The following is a 9462-nucleotide window of genomic DNA, read 5'->3' as shown; positions in this document are numbered from 1 at the left end:
CAACTTGTCTGTGATAGGTGGTTTCGAACACACTTTGCATCTTCACTTACACTTGGGTTTTATAAACTCTTGTACTTTGGTATCCGTGTCTTTCATAAGACTAGGATTTTTTTTCTGTAATTTAATTAAATACTTTCTTCTGCATTTCATTTTTATAGTATTTTAGATATTTTTTTAACTAACTGAGTCAAATTGCTAATGTTTGTACCGCCGTTACAAAATAATACATGGTGCCTCTCCCAACAGTCACATTCTTAAAAGAAATTATGTTTCTTTCCTAGCAGGCATGTGTAACCAGTATAGCTCCTTAGCCCAAGTAGGCACCTCAGGGGCCTATCCCCACTCCATCAGGTATTTCAGCGTAACTGTTTTGAATTTCTCCAGATCATATTAGGTAACCAACAACTTGTATTATGAATTCATGTTTAAAACCCATACCATGTTCTTTTCACAGAACTTTCCACCTTCAGGCAAATTATTTCTTCCCCTTCTCCTGTGATATTCACTGGACCTTTGGGAGGGCTTGATATATATTGTCCATGTACAACTAAAGATTCATAGTCACTTATATCATCATTAGAATGGCTTTGAGTCTATATACTGAACACTACTCATTGAAATAAGATGCTTCTTTAACCAAGTTAGGGAGAAGTATGTAACAGAACAAATAGAAACTCATGTCCTCACAACCAGACTTTCATGATTGTACCAGGAATAAGCTTGGATGGCAGGTCCAGACTGTAGCATGCAGAGCCCATCCCAAAAGTCCATTGCCATCTTCTCTCTTCTGGGAGGTTTCATAGCACATTTTGGAATATGAAATATCCAAAAATCTAGCCAGGGAAGTTAGTGGTCAGGTCAGAACTGCTTCCCTGTGGTGTACAATAAAATGTGCAACGTTTTCAGCCATAGATTTTTACATCTAGTTAGGTGTGCAAACAAGATGAGGAGCAATAGTCTGTTCTATCTTTTGTACCTCTACTTCTGGAGACTCCCTGACCAATAACTCAGAGGAAGATAAACGCTGCAGGACACTGAGATTTTCATTTAATAACCTGACTTGTGGTAGCAGCACTGCTCATTCATTGCAGGATTGCTCAAAAGTTCTTTAAAATATGTTTAATAAGCTTTCATATTAACTGGATTTTAAAGTTATCGTCTTATATTCAAAGCAGCTTGCTTAGCACATGTTCAGTCCATTTTTCTATTTCTCAAATATCAATCGTCACTTAAAAATTTTACCTTTCAGTATTGAATAGACTATTTTCTGTGCCTTTAACCTAAAGTTTCTCCTTCTTTATATGCTTGGGTATATCTGATTGTTTAATAGTGTCCTGCAAATTTTCATATTCTTTATTTTTGCTTCTTCTGTTTGTGATATTTCAAAAACACTTTATTTTATACTCTGACATTTCTTTCTTAGACACCATCTACTTGTCTGTTGTCAAGACCTTCAACTGAAGGGTTTTGACATAGACTTCCTCATTGTCAATATATCATATTACTGTTTGGTTCTATTTTATTTATTTTATTTTATTTTATTTATTTTTGTTTTCGAGACAGGACTTCATATAATCCAGTATGGCTCCAGACTTGCTATGTAGTTCAGACTGACTGACCTTGAGTTCCTAACCCTTGTATCTCTGGCATATCTACTGCCTAAGTGCTTGGATTACAGACATGAACTGCTATACATAACTCCTGTTTTTCTTTAAAAAAAAAAAAGAAATCCTCTGCTGAATTTCTAATTCACTTCTTACAAGATCTTATTTGGTTAATATTTTACATGTATTCTAGACGTTCTTTTGGAGTTTCTAAATTTAAACTTTTGAATTACTTATTAATCAGACATTTCATTCATTTCCACATCGTTGGAATCTATTACTAAATAATTATTGTATTTTAGGAGTGTCACTTTGCCCTGATTTTTCATTTTTATTGTATTGCTATGCCGAAATTTGTGCTTCTCAGAGAATTGATAAATCTGTTATTGGACGGCCTATTGTAGTAGTTTGAATAAGAATAGTCTGGCTAGGCTCATATATTTGGATGCTTGATCCCCAGTTGACAAAACTGCTTGGGAAGGAAGAAGTACATTACTGGGAACCATTTTTGAGGTTTCAAAATGCTCATGCCATTCCCAGTGTGTTGAATCTCTGTCTCATGTTTCCGGACCAAGGTGTAAGCTGTCAGTTACTTCTCTAATACCATGCTTGCCTGCTCTGCTGCCATGCTTCCAATATGATATACATGGACTCATATTTTGAAACTTTAAGTCCAAAATTAAATACTTTCTTTCACAAGTTGCCTTGATCATGTTGCTTTGTCACAAAAATAGAAAAGTTACCAAGATGCCTATGTAGTAAGCAACTTTCTCTTGATATTTCTCTTGAAGTCTTGAGTTGTTTCCATTATTCAGTATTGAGTATATTTATAGCTAGACACATGATGGTTTAGTCTTGTCAACTTGACATAATAGAGAATAACTTAAGAGATGAGCCTGCAAGAATGTTTATAGAGGAATATTTGATTACGTTAATTGATGTATAGGAAACATTTTAGCTGCGGATGAGAACATTGTATAGGCACAGGTCCTTGATTGTATAAAATGAAGAAAATGAGCAGCCAATTGGCATCTATCACATCTCTGCTTTCTGACTATGAAGGGATATAATATAATTAGATGCTTTAATGTTTTGACTTCTCTACTGTGATAAACTGTGCCCTTGAAATGTGAACAAGAGTAAACCCCTAATTTCTTGTTACTTTTGTCAAAATATTTTATCAGAGAAAGAGCAAAAGAAAATAAGATAACACCATAGTATAATGACTTTATAACTTATTTGTCTCTCATTGACTTTGAGAGCAGAGCATGCCATGGTAGAATTAGAGAGAACAACTATCTAAAAGCCATGAAATATGGTGATATCATCAGGAAAACATGGCGTAGATAGTAGATACGATGTGTTCACTATGTAACTTCTACATGAAGGATAGTAGATGGGCAGGAACTGCATAGGCATGCTAGATTGAAAGATTGTGTTATTCTTTCCTGCCACTTTAGAGTGACAGTGCCAACCATATTTAAGGCCGTAGTGTGCTATGTTACTTTTGAGGTCAACTTTAGCTATGTGTTCCTAAAGGTGTAATGTTTCTAAGCCCCTCTGCATGGCCCTGTGTACAGGACCACAGAAATAAATAACCGTTTTCTTTTATAGCTGTTAGTAACAGGCACCTGAGCATAGTGCAAAGGGGAGAAGATCTGAGAACACATGAACACCTACCATCAGTCCTGACATTGGCATGTCAATGTAAAGAAGGTAAATAAACCTCCCGCTCTAGTTCTCAAGAGCATCCTTCCTCCTCATTTCCGCAGTACAAAGGACTCATAAGGCACATTACAATCACCCTTCTGAATCAATATTTTTGAGGCAACTACTTTCCCAGCCAGTTGCACAGAATGTCTTCAATAATTTGTGGAATAGATGGGAATATTCAATAAGGGTTGGAGTCTGACATCTCTCACATCCAAAATCAGAAAATTGCTAGCTTTTAATGACAGTATCTGCTATAACACCTGCCTGGTGTTTGCTGTGAGGTAGGACAAATAGCATTTGTAAAGCCAGCCCACTGGGTGAACCTCAGGCTACCCATCTAGGTAGGCTGTAAGCCTATAAGAATTGGGAAAACCTCTATGAACTGGTATTGGCAGCATCCATCCCAACTAGGCTTTTCCACTACTGTGAAAGAATTCCACCAGCTGCAGAGGCAGAGTGGTAAAGGCTAGTGCTTTGCTTTTCTTACTTTGCTGTTGTCTCCAATATCTGAATCTTTTAAGACTCCAGTTTCTCTATATTTTTCCCCAGGGTAACTCACCACAGTATATAATTCCTCTTATTTCACTATTTTCTGTGGAGAATTAAACGGCTACTGGGCCATTTCTGCTTGGCCACCTGAAATCTCCTCACAAATTTCTTCTTGCAGTGAATAGAGATAATGCTTCCACTGAAAATTTTAAGTTCTTTACATTTAGTTTTGCAAATGTCTATGTTCAAATTACAGTTCAGGAACCATAAGCAGACTAAGTGGTCTGGACATAAAGAAAGTCTCTGTTACCTCAAGTAAGAATGCTCTGATGACTTCATTAGACTCATTTTCTGAGATTCCTTGCATCATGAAGGCCCTTGTCCCAGTCTTGTTTGGATTTTTAACTTGTTTTTAAGACATGAATATCTTCCACTTTTTAGAAAAGCCTGCAAATTTTCCATTCTGGGTTAAATTAAGCTTACCTCTGTACATTCCCACAGTTTCCTTATCAGTATTCACTCAGTAATTAACATAATACTCAGAGGCACAGAGTAATAATAAAAGGCCTGATAAAGTAATTGGTCCTGACTAACTGGGACTCGCAGGATTATAGCAGATGTTCAGTGTCTAAAGGTCCTAGTTACATTCCAACTGTAAGAAATGAATGCCCTTAATTATGACACCTGTGACTCACAGTTCTACAGTTGGAAAACTTAAGACTCTTGAATGTCGTTGTTTTTTTTTAAATTTTTCTTTTCATTTTTAAAACAGACTTGTAGAAACCAAATAATGGTCATGCATTGTTAAGGAGACTTCTCATAATAACATGTCAAGTGCACACTGTGAATCATTTATATTTCTTTAAACGATGAACCAGATAGTCTTTTTCAGTTCTTTTTTTAATTACATGATCTAAACCAATTAAGTTCATCATGTTGGTTGCCTAGATGCATGACTTAAAGACTACTAAACTGGAATATCAGAGAAGTCCCTGCATTTTACACTTTCCCAGAGTAATGAAGGTAATGAATGAAAGGGTGATTCTTCATTCTCCAGGGAATGGCAGAGATTAGTGTAACTGTCAAAGCTTGAGAGATTCGGCTGTGATTATTTGTATCACATTGCCATTAATTCTCCAGGTTGCTAATTGCAATAGATAAATGGAACATGGAGAATGATGATGGATTACTTTAAGGCCAATCTGGAACAACTTTGATTGCATAGTCTGTTCTAAATGTTTCTTTTTTGTTAAAACATGTAGAACAAATCAATATATTCTTTGGCACTTGAAATGTTACTGTTAAGCACAGTTTTATTTCAATCTACTTCAGTACACCTGAAACTTTGAAAGTAACTTCCTTTAACCAATAGGGACAGCAATGCAGTTTCACTATAATATTTAAGATGGTAACCGTTACCTTCTTCTGTACAACAATTTAGTCAACAGTAATATTGGATGTCTCACTGGGCCGCAGGTAACACATGTTGGTTCACTGTTTTAATAATATGTTGATAAATTGAAACCGGAGAACAGAAAGTACCAGGGATAAGGTGATTCAATAACTCATTTCAGTTAAGTTTTTGTTGCTCAGTTTAATGTAGTATATTAATAGGGGATATCAGCAATACGGTTAGCATTAGTCTTAATTTTGAGAAACAGCATTACATAGCTGTCCTAGGTTTTTCATAGTGAAGCATACTAGATTTGAACTTAATTTTTTCCTTACTCTGTCCCCTAGAATTTGACTAGCTTGGATTAAATAAGACAGCTTTCTGGAAGCACTTGCTGACAGGAGCCTGGTTTAGCTATCCCCTGAGAAGCTCTGCCAGAACCTGACCAATAGAGATGCGGATGCTCACAGCCAACCATTGGACTGAGCACCAATACCCCAATGGAAGAGTTAGGGAAAGGATTGACAGAGCTGAAGGTGATTCCAACCCCATAGGAAGACTAGCAATATCAACTAACCAGTATCCCCAGAGTTCCCATGAACTAAACTACCAAGGATATATACACGGAGGTACCCCTGGCTCCAGGTGCATATGTAGCACAGGATTGCCTTATCTGGCATCAATGGGGGGGGGGTGGCCCTTGGTCCTGTGAAGGCTAGATTCCCCAGTGTAGGTGAATGCCAGGGTGGTGAGGTGGGAGTGAGAAGGTGGGTGAGGGAGCCCACTCTAAGAATCAGGGGAATGGGATAGGGGATTTTCAGAAGGGGAGCTGGGAAAGGGGATTGAAATGTAAATAAATAAAATAACTAATAAAAAATAAAACTTTTTACACACTTCTTGGCTAATCCAAGGTGCTGTATATGTTATATATGAAACACATACCCATTCTGATTCACTGACTCTTACAGTTGTTGAAAACTATCTTCTTCCTGCACACCGTAGTATATTGAATCTGGAGCAACCAGAACTGGGAAAGGACAAAGGAAACCTTTGGCTTTTTAAATTGGTGTTGATTGTTCTTGGGTAACTATTCTCTTCCACCATAGTTCACATTGCCCCGCCTCCCTCACATCTTTAAAACTATGGGACAGAAAACATTTATGACATGTTATATCCTTAGTCATATGCATGATTACAACTAGCATCTCGAATTAGATTGAGACAGCATTAGAACCAATCCCTAACATGACCATAGGTATACAATTGTAGTTTCAGGGGCTGTTGTCTATAACTGGTTAAGATAGGAGAAAAATATGTGAGACTAATCGACAGAAGATGCTGTTTTATATTGGTATTAGCCATGCATACATAGCCCTAAAGACTGGAAAGAGAAAGCTATGCTGAAAAGGAGCCTATAAGCATTCTATTTCACTGTTCATCTTAGACATCTGCAGTGTATTATAATTATAAGCCATATGAACCTGTATGAGGTATCCAAAATTCAATTGGTAGATATGATAATACTTGTTCTTACTGAAAGTAGCAATATAAGTTTATGGCATGTTGTGTCACTCAGAGGTTTTTTACAACTGGTTGAAAACTAGCCTTTGTACGTATTGTTCTTTCCAAAGCTCTAGTTTGGTTCCCAGCATCCATATCAAGCAGCTCACAACTGCCTGTAACTCTGACTCTTGAGGATCTATCGCCCTCTTCTGGCACTGCTAGTACTTGCACACATACATGTAATCATTAATTAGAAAGAAAATTTGAAAATAATTAGAAGTAAAAAGAATGCTAAGACTTTGCAACCAGTTACTCCCTTAAGAATTAACAAGACACAGGTAAGAATGGCATTTACTTTAAGAACAAAACAGAAATCGTATGCTTCTTAAGTAGATAATCACCTTTTGATTACAATAGCTAAAAATATAATGGTTATATTTTTTTATTATGAATACTCATTATGCATGGCTGAAGACAGGAGTCTCACTCCCAACTGAAACCTGATGGTAAATAAGTATAATTAATTGAGTTAAGACATATATTCCTCCTCAATGGGCAAAAGCATTTAAATTTCAAATGTTATAAAACACTTAAAGATGTTTCCTTAATATTGTAAGGTGAAACCAAACTCCCTTGAAAATTATTTTTAAGATCTATTTCATGATCAGATAGAAAAAATAATCTCTAATTGAATTCAATAGCCTCAAGAAGTTCTTTATTTTTTTGAACTTTAATAAATTTAGAACTAATTACTTAAACCATGAGCAAATTTCTAAATATTGATAATAAAATTGAACCTGAAGTAAGTATCCAATATCTAGTGTTTTCTATGATTTTCTCACAGCTGTTTATACCTTGGAAGGAACAAGATTTACATGGAAGTGTAGACCCAGAGGGAAAGAATATTTATATCCCATGTGAATGCAGTTAGCTTTCCCACTGCAGTTAGGGGTCTTAACGACCGTAGGTAGGATTTCACAAACTGCATGTTGCAGCTACATCTGATTTGCATTCTGTATACTGTTGAAAAAAAATTACAGGAAAATATTTCATGTCATGAAAACTCCTGTCAGTACCGAAACTCAGTGTTCAAAAATAAAATCTTGGTACAAGGCAAGCCCATCCTCCTCTGTGTCACCCTTTACCAGTTTCCTCACTAGGAAGGCAAAGGTGAGTCACTGTATCAGACCAGAGACATTGCAAAACCTGAAATATTTACTTGCTGATTTCTTTTATTCATTATTTTATTTATCTACATCCCAAATACTGCCCCCTCACAGTCCCCCCTCACAGAGTTCTTACCCCATCTTCCCTCCCTTTCAACCCCGGAGGGTGCCTCCCCTTGGTATCCCCCTACCCGAGGCATCAAGTCTCTATTAACCCTCTCCCACTGGGACTAAACAAGCTGGTGGTCTTTGACCGGCCTTTGTATGTTTTTTGGTTGGTGGCTCACTCTCTGGGTTCAGGTTAGTTGACACTGTTGGTCTTTCTGTAGGATTGCTATCCACTTACTGATATTTTTTAAACCTATACTGACCCTTGACCTAGTGAATAAGATGGTGCTCTCTGTGTGTTTCACCAAGCATCACAGGAAAAGAAATTGGTCTGGCTTTAAGTATATCTCCTCAAGCATCCTATTTGGATTCATGGTCACATCCATTGTGCAACCTGAATACTGGCAAGGACCTGTGCTAGTTAAGTGACAGTATCAGCACTGTGTTCTCTGCTAGGTCTTGCTAGACACACTCTCCAGTTTTCTGAGCCTGCTTAGAGATGCCATGCTTTCCATGAGACTCCTGGGATTTATCTGCAGCTGTTCATTTTGTGTTGCTGTGACACTGCCACCAACTGAGAAAGTATTAAAAAAATAGAGTTGTTTTGACTCAAAGTTCTAAAGGTCAAAGCTTAATATCTGGTGATGGCCTTTTGACATGTGATAAGGAGAGATGAGTGTGTGTGTGTGTGTGTGTGTGTGTGTGTGTATTCATGTTTGTTTCTTAAAGAGTGACCAATTTTCAGTCATTGGATCCTTATCCTTATTGATGGCTTTACTTAACCCTGGTCATTTCCCAAAGCGCCACTATAAACACCTTATCTGAATAAATTAAGTTACCATGACACAAATAACTGAAAATGCCAGTTAAACTTTAACCTATAGAAAATGCATAGAATTTTTTATTCATTCTATAACACTGTCCTTTTACATTTCTAAAATAGATGAACTAGAATTCTGACTTTCAGCTAAGATCTCTGATATCAAAGACATCAATTTACCTGTCTTTGATTGAATTATCCAATCTGCTGTGATATCTCAAACCAGTCCATTCTAAGGGAATTCATTCCCAAATAAATAACCCAGTCCAGAGAAGCAGGTTCTGGTAACATTGAGCCTCATTATAACCTTTACATCTTATAAATCTGCTGTTTGCTTGATCTCTGTGTGTCTATTGCCATACCTCTGTGTCTGTCTGTCTTTGTGTTTCTCTGTTTGTATGTCTCTGTTTCTCTTTGTCTCTGCCCTCTCTTTCTCTTTTTACTCCCTTAGACTCACTCTCTCTGCCTCTCTGTCTCTCTCTGTCTCTCTGTCTCTCTCTCTCTGTCTCTCTCTGTCTCTCTCTGTCTCTCTCTCTCTCTCTCTCTCTCTCTCTCTCTCTCTCTCTGTGTGTGTGTGTGTGTGTGTGTGTGTGTGTAAATCCTAGCTTAGTGCTGACATCCTGCTTTTGTTACCTTTTTAATTCTTTAAATCAGCAGAGAAAAACA

This window comes from Grammomys surdaster, unplaced genomic scaffold (genome assembly GCF_004785775.1).
Source record: "Grammomys surdaster isolate TR1022 unplaced genomic scaffold, NIH_TR_1.0 98, whole genome shotgun sequence".
Classification (NCBI taxonomy): Eukaryota; Metazoa; Chordata; class Mammalia; order Rodentia; family Muridae; genus Grammomys; species Grammomys surdaster.
Note: the sequence above shows the minus strand (reverse complement) of the source record.